The following is a 15,978-nucleotide window of genomic DNA, read 5'->3' as shown; positions in this document are numbered from 1 at the left end:
ACACACATACACACACAGACACATACACACACATACACACATCCAGACGGCAAAACACACCCACACAAATCTGTCAGGAAGCACAAACACACACACGTCTGGAAAGTCCTTCCTCAGCAGATTTCATGCGTCCAAACTTCCTTCATCTATTTAGCATTTTCGCCTAAAACCTTTTAATATTATACAGAACGTCTGTAATTAAAACAGCTGAATGTGAATATTTTATTATTCAAGAAGGAAGCAGAACAAAAGCAAAACAACAACCAACAGGAAGAACTGACACTTCCAACATCCCATAAACACACCTGACTTCACCTGCCCCTCCTCAGAGCTAAATAATCTGTAATCTGTAAATAAAGGAAGTGATGTATGAATAATACATCTGTTTACTCTCCTTTCCTCCTTGTTTATCTCTCCATACTGTACATGTGTGTACAGTAGAGGCCTGTAGACTACAGTTTCCATAGGAGCCATCCGCAATCTGGAGGTCCCTATAGCGTATGTGTGTGTGTGTGTATGCAGCTGTTTGTGGGACCACATACAGTATGTGTGTACCATTGGACCTGGAGGTTATAATTCTTGCAATCAATACTCTGCTGCAGTTGCAGTCGTACCCATCAATTACTGTCCATACTACTGAAGTGCCCCTGAGCAAGAACATGTAACAGTGGAAGTAGCTCTGGATATACAGTGGCTGTCCTGGGAATAGAGAACGGGAATGGAAAAAAATTAAATTGGATGATGGGAATGGAAAATGAAAAACCATTGAATGAGTGTGTGCATGTGCAGAGAGTAAGATGTCAGCAGATGTTGCTTAATGATGCTTGTTGTTTAATCTTGTTAATATTTAAACAATGAAAACACATCTTAAGAAGCACATTCAACTCTTTTCTTTTATTAGTAACACTGAGATAGGAGGCCAACTGAAAGGTTACCACCTATAAAAACCTACCTAAATATAACAAAACAATGCTAAAAAGAGAAGACACCACTATATCATAACTTTCAATACATGGGCGCCTGCATGTAGATTCATAATACTAAAAATAAATGTCGGAATGTCCAATTACCAGGAGATGGAACTTGCATTCAGAATTCACTCTTTTGTTTGGTTCGGATGGAAACACTGTGTTTTGGCCTGTGAGTTTCAATTCTGACTGTGGCCACGGCACCAGGATCACTGCACTGCTTAGAGTTTATTCCAGGGGGGCCAAACCACCAGCATGGTAATATGGCAATGCAAGAAATGTTAATGTTTGTATGATTACAAGCTGTACTGGTACAGGCTTCTAGTAGAGATAATGCTGTGTAAACTCAAACCATTTTACAGTATATTTGGGGCATGATAATGTTCAGTTCCCAATCAAAAAAAGACAAATGAAACAGAATTTCTGCTGAGGTAACTGAATTGTACTTTTAAATCTTAATCACCAGATGAAAGCCACTGTTGCTGGACCTTAAATATGGCCGCCACAGGGTAAGTTATGTCACCTAAAAAGGCGCCCTACAGGGTTTTATGAAGGGGCATTAGAGACACACTTCAGCATATCGCCACAGCAACAGCACTGGGGAGGATGTGGCATGATGCAACGCATGTTATCTACCCAAGCTTATCCCAGCACACAGTCTGGTGATCCTGTTATATGAAGATCCAGTCAGCTATGGTAGTTCTTTTCTTCTGTAGGTGATTCAAGTGGAAGATGCTGTTGACTTGAAGCAGGGCTGTGACATGTGGTTAATGTTGTTTTCTCAGGAATAAGCAGCAGCTGCGGATCAGAGTGCACTGACTCTGATAAGCACGGCTGCTTGTTATGGAAAGAGGGTCAAGTCTGCGCACCGTTGTGGCGTTCATATTGAATATAGTTGTAAATCACACACACAGAATTCTGAAGAGCCTATATAGATGATAGATAAAGGGATGTTGCCCTAAAGACACTGTGCTCAAAACAGGGAGAGGCCAAGAAACGGCCACTGTGATAAGGGAACGTCTCAACCACTGACAGTAATTATTGGTCAAAGCTAGGTCTGAGAAGACAGGCCAATGCAGATGTAACTTAAACCTGCATCTTTCTAGGGGTCAGGAGGGGGCAGTTACAATGGTAACGAAAAGAGTTGTGCTTTTATTCAGCTCTGTGGAAAATAACCCTACTTTTCACTTGATTTATTAGATCAATAAACAGTTTCCTAATGAGTTCATTATATAAAATAGACCATAAAGCAGGGTATGCTTGAGGGTGGGGCTACCTTTTCAGTGGGTCCGTCCAGCTCAACCCACCAATTTCAGATCAAACTGTCAAACTAGCCTGCTGATCAAATATGGATCAAGATTGTGCTACTGCGTTGACTATTTCTCTCCTAAAATCGTTAATATTTTAGTGAACAGTTTAGCTGTAATACGAATTGTGTGTGAACAGGCGAGCTGCCATTGTTTCCTGCTACGGAGCAGTTGAAACTAAGCACGGACAAAGAGTGCAGCCTAACTCGCATATCACCACTACTGGATGCAAAAAACCAACATCACCATAACGCCAAACTCAAGGCTCCAAAATGGTACTCCACAAACCACTGGGTGACGTCACGATAGGTGGACACTGTCTTAATACGCATATTGTTCAAGTTGTTCAAAAACAAAAGGCATTGCTGTTTTGTAATTTACATCAGACACAGTATCAGATTTTTTTTTTTTCCTGAGAGAGTTCCAGGCCTTTAACATATTAAAATGAAATGTTGCACCATTATTACTTATTTCCTCTAGATAAAACAGTGAGGACACAGCCCAGACAACTTATTTACTGTGAAAGACGAGGAAAGATCTGGTGTAAGGAGGCCTGCCTGTACTGCTTAACGACATTCATACACAATGTTAATCACAGACTGTAACCAGCTTCACCTACGCAGCCCCACTCTGGCTGCAAATAAATCTAAGCTTTTGATTCAATATACATGAACACCAGCAGAGTCAGTGCGTCGGTATGAGTCAGACGGTGTCAGGGAGAATGTCATTCAGGAAAGAGAGAAAACTTTAAAATGCTTTCATGCTTTTCTACTCTTCAGAGCTCAGTGTAGCTTATTGTTCCACATAAACCATATCCAACTGCATAAAAGTAAAATAAAACAATTAAAAAAGACACAAGTATCTGAAAAGAGGAATAACAAGGCTTTTGAACTTGTGGATGAAACATTAATTATGGAAAGTGACCTACGCACTGCAGCCCACACCAGGCTTCATCAAAGAACCGGAGAGCAATGAGTCATTGTAATAACCCGGTGAAGTGCTTCTTTGAACAATGTCTGTGAAAACCTTTAAAAGGTATTTTCAAATCATGTCTAGAGACAGTGCAGAGCCAAAACTACCTGTACAGAAGTATGTTCCAACCTTCCTTTAGAAATATTTAGACAGAGGACTTAATACAGATACTGTGATCTCAGCTGGGAGGTTGTCAATTAATCTCTGGTGGTCCAACACGACAGCCACTAGCCCATTAATTCTGTGTTCCAGTTTCATACTGTATTCTCTTCTGAACAGGTTTCAGTCTAAATCTGTGAGGCAGCTGGACTCTGGACTGGCAGCTATATGGGGGTGGGCTAAGTTATATCAGAAGTGGAGAGTATTCCTTCATTGAAAGAGCAGAGAGCAGCACTGAAGGCTTTTCTTGATGGAAAAAAGGTTTTTGCTCTTTTCCTGACTGGTTCAGTAAGAGTTTGACCCGGGATAGACAGTAATAGATGGTTCATCCAATTTACCTGCCGGCCCTTTTCCAAACAGTTTCCAATAATGACTTTCCATGGTTCTGAGTAACAAACCATCTGGCACAGTCAGGTTACTTTTAGTCTGTAGTGCATTCACAAGTCAACCAGATTGTGCTAGTGATAGAGGAAACAAAGGAGAAATTCACAGCTGCAAACACTTACATAGTGCATTGTGACTCATCTCAAAAAGACAAAAAATAAAATATTAAAAGCTCCAGTGTGCAACATTTAGGAGGATCTATTAATATAATTATCATAGGCATGTTTTCATTAGTGTATAATCACCTGAAAATAACAATCATTGTGTTTTCGTTACCTTAGAATGAGCTGTTTTTATCTACAGAGGGACCAGGTCCTCATCCATGGAGTCGGCCATGTTGAACCGCCATATTTCTACAGTAGAGTTTTTCGTAAGCTTTGCAACCGGACCAGGCCTGCCAGGTGTTCAATTAGTTACAAATCCGCAACTTCCACTAGATGCAAGCTAAATCCCTACACCAAGTATACATGCTCGTTTTATTAGTAATTTCGCTGCTATAACAGCCCATCAAACGAAAGTGACTTGAGAGAGGGCGGCTACTGGACGTAGGGGAGCACTTCAGGTGTGCGAATTGCGGACACAGCTGGAGCGCGCGGTGGTAGAAGATACAGGGGGCCCCCAGAGACACACACTATATTTTTCGGTAACATAAGGAGTCGACAGCCTCTCCATCATAAGTGACTGGACACATAACTACTGCCACACCACTGCTGTCGTTTTGACTAATGAGTACATTTCTAGAGGGAAGTGTCAACATGTCATGTATTTCTGTCTTCAAGAGAGTAAGAATGTGGCAAAAATAATCCTGAACCGACATATACAGTGACCAGAGCTCTAAATCTGATAAAAGGGGGTGCTGGTATATTCAGTGAATGTTTATCTGTCCTTGCAAAATAAACGTGAATGATAGCAAACACTGAGATAAGAGAACTAATATGTGTTTTCCTAATTAGAATATCTGTCTTTTGTTGAATCCAGGGAAAGCCACCACATTTAAATTATGACACCACACACACACACACATACCACAGAGAAACAAATGCACGAACATATCCACGTCCACCCCTTCTCTCTCTTTTTAACAGCTTCAAAATTAAAACAATAAAAATCCAATAAACTTCAATCCACAAACAAACGTCCCCTGCCAGACAGATGGCAGCTGCTCTGATGTAAGAGTCGGGCTCAATTTTCAGATTCCAGACTGACACAAACCGCCGACATACTCGCGACTGCACTGCTCAATGATCACAGTCAGAATAATTAACACGGGTCATTTATTGAACCTTTAAACGCAGTGATGTTAATTCTTTAATCCCACTGCCTGATGGCTGAAAGTATGGCACACAGAGTCAGGTGTGTGTGTGTGTGTGTGTTCCTGTTGTAATTCTAACAGGTTACCAGCTGGTCGTCCTGGTCTTTCACAACAGGTACCCAACAGCTAATGAGACCCTCCCAATAACACCTGCAGAGCTCACAGCATGAGACTGATCACACACTCACTCACACACACACACATACACACACGCACAATGACACACATCCATTCAGATATATGAATGTGCGTCTTTTCCACACACACACCTCCTCACACTTGGAGTTTGCAGGAGGATCAGAGCTCATCTGTAATTATGAATGTTTTTTATGTATTTGGATGTATCCGCAATATTAATAAAAAAAGTCAAAAGCATAAAAAAACATGAAGCAGCTACACTCCGCTCAACGTCATCAACACCCACTCGCTCGCTGTGAATTCTCCAGACAATGACCTGACATGAGGCGACTGATTCTGACATTTGTGTTCTCACATACAGCACCACAGGGTAATGTCTAGATAAGTTCTCGGTCTTAAGGGACTTAAGGGACTACGAATGCACGATCCTGAACCACTGAACAGCGAGTTTTACATCAGATGACCTCAGTGATGTGAATGAGAGGAATTTGAAGGTCTGTTTCAGGTGGAGCCAGACCATTAAAACCCAATTTCTAAATCAAATCAATACCAGCACAGTGGGCAAGTGGTAAAAACTCAGGCAGCAGCATTTTAGGCAACTTGTGTATATGTATATGAAACTGAGTGTGCATATGTATACATGTGTCTGGTGTTTGTATGCATTTGGGCGTTAGAAGGGTCATTAGTATGGTCCGAAGATAACGCAAGGAGAATTAAGCGAAGAAGAGCTGTGTGTTCTGCTCCTCATCCGGTCTCCCCGTTAGCTGGGAGTGTCCCCTTTTTAAGGCCACAACACTTGCCGGAGGGACACAGAAAGGCTAATACCATTATATAAGAGGCTACAGTCTCAACAGGAAATGAAGCTGTGAAAACTGGAGCACAGGAAAAACTAGATTTTGGAAATGGAGAAAACTGCATCTGACACCTAAAATGATTTGCTTCTCAAAGTTTCGATCAGACTCAAAATGACACCAAATTTAAGTGGGATGAACAAAACCTGCAGAATCATAAAAAGCTATTTTAGTGTGCACTGCATGATGGGAACAAATGGGATGCCAGCTTGGAGCACTGTTATCAAGTTCCTCCATGTGTCTGACCCTCCACATTTATTTGTTTTCTTTCACCCTCTCTTTCTCTCCAACCACCCCCCTCTTCTCCATCCCCCTCCTCTCCATCCCCCTCCTCTCCTCTGTCCACAGTGAAGGTCTTACAGATGGTCCGCGGCTGATAAAGTAGAGCTGTGCGAGCCAACCAACTTGGCCGCAGTCAGCGCAAACGTATAAGAATGAATGAAGTGATAAAATTATCAGACAGAGGCCTTTACTGCAAAATGAATGGAGAGATGGATGTATGGATGGATGGCACTGCAGAATGGAGCGATAAGTGCAGAATAAGCAGAGTAAAAGAAAAGGTGTCTTGTAACCACCAGGTCACAGGTCTGATTCCTGCAACAACAAGCAGTCCATTTACAGTCTTATCTAACCTTCCCATACTTCAGGTGTAGAGAAGCTAAAGTCAGTCCACCATTTCTTCACTTCTCCCTACCACCTCTCCCTCCATCCCATCTGCTGACAGCTTAGACAGCAGCAGTTAAATCTCTTAATTGATCTCCTTTTCATTGAATTACTCCTCACTAAATAAAATGCCCCTGCCTCACTGGCGCTTAGCCCACATTAAAATGAAGCCATGAATCCTCCTTGAGCTCAACAGCAGCCCGCTGGCTCTGGTGCAGACACCTGACAATACAGGGTTTTTTTCTGCTGGGGCCCAAAGAATGAAGTCCAAATCTGCACTTAAACAGAATAATGACACAGAGTGCAGATGACAGACTGACGGCTATTTGATGAATGGATGAAGACAGAGTGGGGATGAATGTGAAGACAGACTGACAGATTGATTGGGAAGAAGAGATTAAACTGAATTAGAAGTCCCTCGCAGTAAGTGGATAGAGAAACCGATGAAGAAAGGATTCTTCAAGGATTCGGGAATTCAGTACAGAACTTTATTTTAAACTCTACATGACCCAACATATATATATTATTATTTTATTATTATTTTTATCTTTAACTACTCAGGCCTCCAGTCTCACACCTGTAAGGGCTAGGGCTATGTGCTGGCTGGATTACCAGCAGCAGAGTGTAACAAGACTGAAAAGGTGCGGCTAATTAAAAATAATGAGCTGCATGGGTCGGCCCTCAAGCAGCCATCTCAACTACTGATGTCACCGCTGTGATCCCCAAACAAACACGTTCTATATATTAACTTACACCTGCTGATAGACAAGAAACAATTGCATCATCATTTTAAGTAAAGTGTCCAACTGTCTTTAATTTCATTAAGTTGCTTAGTTATCCGTGCTAGAAGGAGTTTTTAACTGGTTATGAAACAGTCTCAATTTAATACCGATGCCTCCAAAAAGGCATCTAAAGACCTACATAAAGAAACGAGACCAACAAGATCAAGACTAGCTATTTCTATATAATAACATGCCTAATCAGACAATTTGTTACCATTTATGACAAATATATTTCACAAAGGATACAAAAAATACATTAATCATTTTATGCCAATGTATAACATATCAGACATGGTTGCTATGATGATAGCTATTAAATAAATGACGGAGAACATTTTCATTCCTAGGACTACAGGTGTGCAAAGATCAATCTTCGTGAATGAATAGCTTCTTTATAAAATTCCTATTGTGAACTAATGGGTCCATACTCTCCTTCTGTGACTGAAATAAAAATGGTCCTTTCAAACAGATCGATGCAGACCTGAGTTATGGCCTGGGAGCATCACTTAGTGTAGGTAATGACTGCTTCACCTGCTAGTGCAAGCTAACAAAATTAAATGCATTTGCTGTGTTTGTTGGCAGTCACAAGTACATGGGATGTTTTCTGAATCATGTGCAGTGGGGTGGTGGAGGAAAGGTGGAGGAAGAGGATATCTGAAGGATATCTGTCTGGATGCTGCAACAGTTGAAATTTTTCAAATGTAATTTGCAGTCTGCTTACGTTATTCCCAGGACATGTAATCAGTTGCTACCAATACTATCAGTTAAAACATTTTAAAGATGATCTTTTAATCCATTTTTATTCAGTTGTTGTCCACAAATGTAATGTCTTATGTGGTAGGATCTCTTCTTACACACTCAGACATGCAAATGAGAGATATTATTAATGGAACTCCAGAGGTTACTGCACACAATGCTGGAAAGACAGAGAGAAATGAGCCTGCAGGGACCATTAGCCTGCACAGAGCAGACTACATGGAAGTCTTGTGGGCCAAAATTTGACTAATGTGCAAAATTACACACCAAGAACTACACACAGAGTACAACGACGCTCAGACAAGACACATCTCGCTGGCACACATGCAGTCTCTCAGACAGTAATACACAAACACACACATAATAACCACCAGATTGTACCTGACTCATCAGACCCTTTACAGCAGCACAATTATTAGCTCAGGCTGAGAACAGTCTCACTGGGAGAGTCCAACTCACACAGAGACAAACACAGACATTATTAATTTAATGAGACACTAGAACATGAGCCAGAGGTCGTCCCCATTCTGGAGGAGACTTGTGGGATGAACCATCGTTATAGTAAATCTGGCTAATGACAGGATTAACACCAACGGATTTAACATCACTACGCTCTTTTTGCATGAGGCATCGCTTTTTTTTGGTCTTTAGAGCCAAATTTAAGTGAACACAGCAATGCTAATAGGAACAAGTAACAGAAAAGTCAACAATGACAAAGAGACGAGGATAGAGTCACATTTGATCTGCTTCTTTGAAAACTCCATCCTTTAATACGACGCCAAAAAGGATTTTAGGAAATCTGAATAGCATAGGCAGGGCCGGCTTTAGTCTTTTCAGCAGCTCGCTCCAAAGATGGCTTCAGTTCAAACCAGGAAGAGCTTCAATCACTATTTGTAAAGGGGCCAGTGTGTAAATGGGAGAGGAATGACTTTTTGTCCGTCCCAATACCAACAGTTGGGGTATTTACGAGTATTTAGGTGTCTCATGTTTCCATTAACTGTCACAGTGCCCATGTGCCGGTTAAGACTGTAAGCGTATGGAAGTTTAACCAGACCTTATTGGACACAATTATTTAACGAGGACATCCTGTGATTCTCGTAAATGCAAACACAAGCTAAAGCTCGGATGTTTTGTTGGTTTTATTTCATTTCAATGAACAAATGTATGGGATCAACACAGTATTTACTCGAGGCACTTTACATGCACACACTATTATGGACTGAGTTTTCACTATTGTTAACTGTATTTAGGATTAATGCATTACTAGCAGGACGTAGTTTATCACACTAGTTTAATTTCTTAATTTCTTTAATTTCTTTGTTACTCTGCAAAATTGAGATCACATAATATGAACTGCATTTAATTTAATTCACTGGAGTCACTCACTCACCAAACTATGGCTTTAGTATTTCCACGGGTGCACTAGACGGCTTCTCTGTGTTAAATTTTCATGGATATTGTAGGAAAACAAATCAGGATCTCCATCTCTGCCCTGAATTCAAATATTCCAACCTCATCACTACCAATGAGTTAGAGGGGATGCATTTACTGTGATAAATACTAAATGATATTATTTTGCATCAGCCACAGTTTTTTCCTTAAATTTAGTTGCCAAACCACACAAGTCAAAATGCCTACAATGCCCCTTTTCTACAAAACAGGAGTTTGCTACTGAACTCTTAGATAATATTTTAGCACCAAATGATTACAACATTCCTTTCCTTTTGGGATCCTTGTCGGTATCACAACAGCAAACCATCTGTATATCTCTTGATCCACATATTTAATTCTGACCCTGTTCACCACCTGAGCCACTCAGTGACATACATTTCCCCCACTACTCAACAATGACTGAATTGTCTTCAACCCCTGAAAATCATCAGTGTACATGTTTAGTCTGTCACAGATAAGAGTCAGTACGAGTGTACAAGATGAAAAGAAAGTACATTCAGCCTCAGAGTTCAGATCATGAGTTATGTCAGAGATTCTCCACAGCTTGTGGAGGTGGACAGTGTTAAACTTGCATCTGCACCAGCAGCCTTTGATGCAGCCTCAGAAACACACACATCTACACTGTCTTTGGGGCCCCAGGGGACAGTGTAATTACACACAAGTGAAACAAATCCTGGGTTTTGAATTAAGGACATTATTTGTTGGTGGTTGATGAAATTAAATAACAAAGCCTTGGGCTATAATCTTTGAGTTTCTCTTATTTCATGCTGTTTTTGACTCAACTGCTCATTTCAACACAAATTTATTCTACTGTTGTGTCTCATTTGGATACATTTTAGACATATACAGTATGTTTATCCCCATCATCATCATCATTAGTAATTTCTACTAGTATAGTTGTTGCTATTGTTTTGCTGTGCATCTTTGTCTCTATCTCTGTCCTTCTGTCTTTACCTTGGGTTAGTTGTGACTTACAGTATATTTACATGTCATATGCCAGTGGTCCTCATCTGGTCTCACCTTAGGACCCACATTTTCCCATGGTCATTAGGTCCCCACCCACTTATCAACATGAATAAAATTAACATCAGAGCTACAGCTGCGTTTATACTACAAAAATCCCTCAGATTTAGTTTGTAACCCACCTTTGGGTCACTACCCACCAGTTAAGAAAGCATGCTGTATGCAATGTAAATATGAATATACTAAAGACACTTTTTTAATGATTGCTTGACGTGGTAAATTGTCCCTTGTCACTTTTTAAATTAAATTGAATAAAAATCCATTGAAAGAAAATGAAAAAGGAAACATTTTATTCGTCATTCATATGGACGCCAAATGAGCGTCATAAGTCACCTGTCATTTTAAGCCCATTCCAAAAATTTAAATTGCACTGCAGTACATTTCCTGGTTTACTCTTTCAACCAGTGAGGAATTACTTCTCATGTATGAGCATACTGTGTGCCCGTAGAACACATCTGTTTCCTCTGTAAGAGCCCATAAGGTTAATAACATGAGGTCAAACCCATTTACACACAATCTCATGCTGATGTCCAGCAAATAAAAACCTTTTTGATGCAACAACAGAGCTCCATATGCGCACACAGACACACACACACACACACACAAGATTAGTTGAACCATTCAGTTACAAATTATTGATGTCTTGGTAGAAACCTGCACAGTCTGGCAGGTTTGAGTTAAGAGCGACGCTGACGAGCACAGAAGCAGAAAAGGCAGCGACAGGGTGAGCGGACAGGCTTTGAATTTTACTGGTTTCAAGTTGTATGACAAAAAGCCTTTTCATGCAGAAAAAGTCTGAAATGTTTTGTGGTTGGTTCAATATTTTTGCTAGTGTCACAGAGATTGGCCTGTAATCACTCAGAACACAGTGACATAAGCACAAAATACTGTAGAAGTTAAGTCGTTTATATTGTAATTAGGAGGCACACAAACCTCATCAGCCAGAAAGGACAAACACTTTTATAGTTTAAATAAAGAACCCAGACCTGATTGCCTTCAGCTGCTGATCTGAGACAGTGGCCCTATATAGGAAACTCCATGGTAAACACAAAAAGCCATTCAGCTGCTCAGAAACCAGTCACAAGGCACCATACACATCCTACCAGCGTATGACTGTCATATGATGATTCAGATCAACATGAGCATATAGTAGTCACCAACAAATGCATTGGGAATGAATAATAGATCTTAATGTTTCATATATCTTTACACTAAATCCAGACCTGTTTTTTATTATCCCTCAGTTTAGAAAATTAATCCAAACTCTAATGACACATAATATATATTATATTATTATTACAGTACATAGAGGCACTGAGGTTAATGCATTTTATATATTTTCAGTTCTTATGTATTTCCTAGGAGAGATTGTCAGATTCTCTGAAATTGTATTAAATAAAAATAAATACTGACAGGAACTAACAGGAATTTTGTATATATAAATAATTAATTAATTTAACAACATATAATACTATCAAAATACTACAAAGATAGGAATGAGAATACTATGAGATTTAAAATAAGTTTTGCATTAATATTTAGTTTCAAGATCAGCCTGCTATGTAGTCATGTTCATGAATGTAGTGCATTCATACATTGGGGTTAAGTGTGATGGTAAGATAGTGAGCGGAGGTAAAATTAAGGGTTTAAAAACACCGCAATCGTGGCTCCAAACGAGAACTATTGGCAGGAGAAGTGTGGACCAAGAGGAGACCTTTTACACCAAGTTAGCTCTGATTCTTGAACTGGTTCCATTCAGGATTCAACAGCAGTCAACCATAAATAATCTTATTAGGAATAAACCTGCCTCCTTCGTGAACTGTCAGTGGCTGAACAGGGTCGATCTATGCTACAGTATTTTACAGTCATAATGGTGGTACTTGCCTAATAGAGCCTAATATTTTTTGAGATGGTACGTTGTGTAAAAAGTTTAAGAAACGCTGCTGTAGTGGATTACCATTAGTACAGAAGTGACTAAAGGGAAATAATTGCTCAATTATGATCATCTAGTAGAGTTCAGCAGCCTTTGTACAGTTTTGGAATTTTCCGTATTTTGTCTCCAATCTCTCGTGTTAGTTGGTCAGGTGGCTCATTTGTTCTCCTCTCCCTTGAATCTCCTTCCTAGCCTCCTCTGTTACTGTTCAACATCGTGTTAAAGCTCGTCGTGCCACCAGCCTTTTATCTCTCTGCTCCCATTGTTTCAAACCAGAGCGGCTCCATTACCAGAACCACTCAGAGATGAGAAGTGGCTTTGCTGTGTTGACCCAGTATAAATGTAGCGTTTATTGTGCATATTAATGAGAACACTGTAGCTTCTCTGTGCTTCATAGAAATACATTTATGCAAATCTTAACGTAAGTTAATTAAGCGGAAAATTGTCTCCTGGCTGATATGAGTTGCTGTCTTACAGGGAACTGCATGTTTGTGTGTGTGTGGGTTTTATTTTTCATCATGTTTGACCTCATTTACAACTTGTCATGTCCCTAATTGCCAATGAGTCCTTTATACGCATATTTAAAGAATAATGCTGGCATTATTTTAGGTTTATGTGAGCCATTCAATGTTCAATCAGTGTTAACCTTTATCCCTGAAGTGTTATGGTTAGTTTCTGTATTACCTGAAACCAACGCTCAGGACACAGTTGGCGACACTAGATCAGATCACTGTTAGATTTAAATTTAAGTCAGTCCAACACATGAACCAAAGATGGCATTGGATTTCTTTATCGCTTCCCAACTGGAATTGCATTCAGTACTTCCATCAGTGGAAGGAAGTTATACTGCAACAGTACAGAGATACTGCTGCCACTGCCACTGCCACTAGTGGAAGCACTGAGCAACGGTTATCAGCACTCTAGTTTGTAAGCACAGGAGAGCAATAACGTCGCACTGAATGATCAGTCAGTGTAGTTAAACACTGGTTAGTCTTAAACACTGTTTTATCATGTTTTAGTGCTGTCATTGTCTTTAATGTGTCATGTCTTAATGTTGCTATGTGTTATATCGCTACGGTGTAGTTAAAGACAACATCCACTGCAATTGGACAAAAAAGTTGTATTGTATTTCCTGTCTCTAGAGACTCATATTTACTGAGCATGTTTAAAGACCCAGTTCTGTGCATACACTCTCACACCAAAGTGCTTAGACCCATCGATTCGCTAGATGATACCGTGTTAGTGTCATGTTTTGCACATGCGTGTACATATGAAGGTGCAGCATTAGCAGTATAAAGAGCGACAAAGTCCATGTTTGAGGGAGGTGGGCTGGGTGGAACCAAGGCTCCAACATAAACAGGACTTTCACCCAGGAGAGACCGGGTTTGGCTGAATGGTCACAGTGATTATTTTCAGTGTACTGAAGGAATGTGTCACCCTTTGTGTTTTTAATCCTCTCTTGGTTGAATCGTGTTGGATTTGGTCTTTTAATTTCATTTGTTGATAATAAAAAGACAAAGTGCAGTTCCAGTGCAGCTGCTCATTTTAAAGGCCTGTGATTCTACCAGGCTGCTCCCAGCTGAGGATCTGTGTGACAGTGCTAAAATAGAAAAGAGCATTTGTGCTCTGTGCCTCACTCCCTGGGTACATAAAAAAGTAAATAAAGTTAAAAAGAACGGCTCCAATGAGCTCTGGTCCCCGCTCCCCCAGCTGTCAATCTTAGAGGTAGAGCTGGAGCTGTGGAGAGAGGAGCCGAGGTACCCTGGTGACTCCCTCCATCACATTTCAGCTCATCTCACCCACCTCTCGCTTTCTCTCAACTTTATATGTCGCTTTACATGATACTCTCTGAACACACACACACACACACACACACTTGCCCCTGCCTTCTCTCTGCATGTCACTCTTCAGTAAACTGTAGTCAATTCCCAGCTGTGTGCTGTAAAACCTGTGTCTGTTCCTGTCACAAAATTGCTTCATGTAGCTTTAAACTCAAAGTCAGGCTACACAGCAGTCAGTGGGACAGAAATAGTGTATAACCCCAAATGTTAAACAGATTACTGAGATCTGTGATATGCAGGGGCCACAGACTTACATCGACTTGGGGCCACTATTGGTATCATTATCTCATAGGTGGACCACTTCAGTGTTCAAGTACGGGGGGGGGGGTTAACCTTGCCCCCAGGTTGAATGTATTATGTCAGACTATATGATGTCATCTACAGTGTTGGGTGTAACGCATTACAAAGTAAAGCATTACTGTAATCACATTACATTTGTATGTAACGCAGTAATGTCACACATTATTGGTTTTAAACAGTGAGTAATCAATTATCAAACAATTATGTCTTTATGTCATAATGGATGGATTTAAAAAGTCAAACGTTTCTTTTCATGCACATTTGCACCACAGTCACCTCAGTGACACTGAGGTCATTGAATATTTGAGATCCTGAACCGTCAAACTGGAGGTTGGGACCCCCACTAGGGGTCGCCAAAGCTTCACGAGAGGTCGCAAGGCCGTCTGTATTTTAAGGGCGTAAGAACTTTTTTTATATACAGGCCTAAATCTCAGCATTTTGTTTATTTTAGGGAAGAAACTAAATTACATTGTAATATTTTTATATTATTATTTAACATCTAAACGTACAAGTTAAATTCAGTTATATTCACTCTCTAATAAACAGCCTCGTCCTGCATGAGAAAAGACTTGTTAAAACAACCAACGAGCTAATAGAACAATGGCCAAGCGTCATGGAGTCTGGCTAAAAAGAAGCCTATTAAGTAAAACAAATACATAATACAGAGCATTGTATAAAAAGTTTGCTCATTTTCCCGTTGAGCCATCAGCCACTTCGACATTTGCCACCACCCAACTGAGTTTGAATTTAATTTGTGATGATGAGAATGCGTCTCAACATGACATTTGAAAAAGTCAATAACGTTTCTTCGTCTTCTCAGAATGCCTCGTTTACTGTTGATAATAATCCAGTCAATAGTTTTCATTGGAAGCTTAATTACAGGAACTATGAAGCTTATTTCATTAGGAATTTCTTCAGAAGGTAGAAAATAAAGCAGAAATCTCCTGTCAGTGACGTCTGTGGAGCTTCCTCATTAACCTGCAGTGTTTCTGCAACAACACGCTGATATTGACTTTTCCAAATGTAATTTTACACCCCAAATGAAATGCCATTCACTTTAATGCTGCCTGTGTTCTGTCTGCTTCCATAAGGGGTGTGTTTGTTTGTGTGAATGTGTTTGCGTGTGTTTATGTGTGT

Source organism: Morone saxatilis, unplaced genomic scaffold (genome assembly GCF_004916995.1).
Source record: "Morone saxatilis isolate NCDOM2014 unplaced genomic scaffold, NCSU_SB_2.0 Contig8, whole genome shotgun sequence".
Lineage (NCBI taxonomy): Eukaryota > Metazoa > Chordata > Actinopteri > Moronidae > Morone > Morone saxatilis.
The sequence above is the reverse complement of the archived record's forward strand: the minus strand, read 5'-3'. Positions refer to the sequence as shown.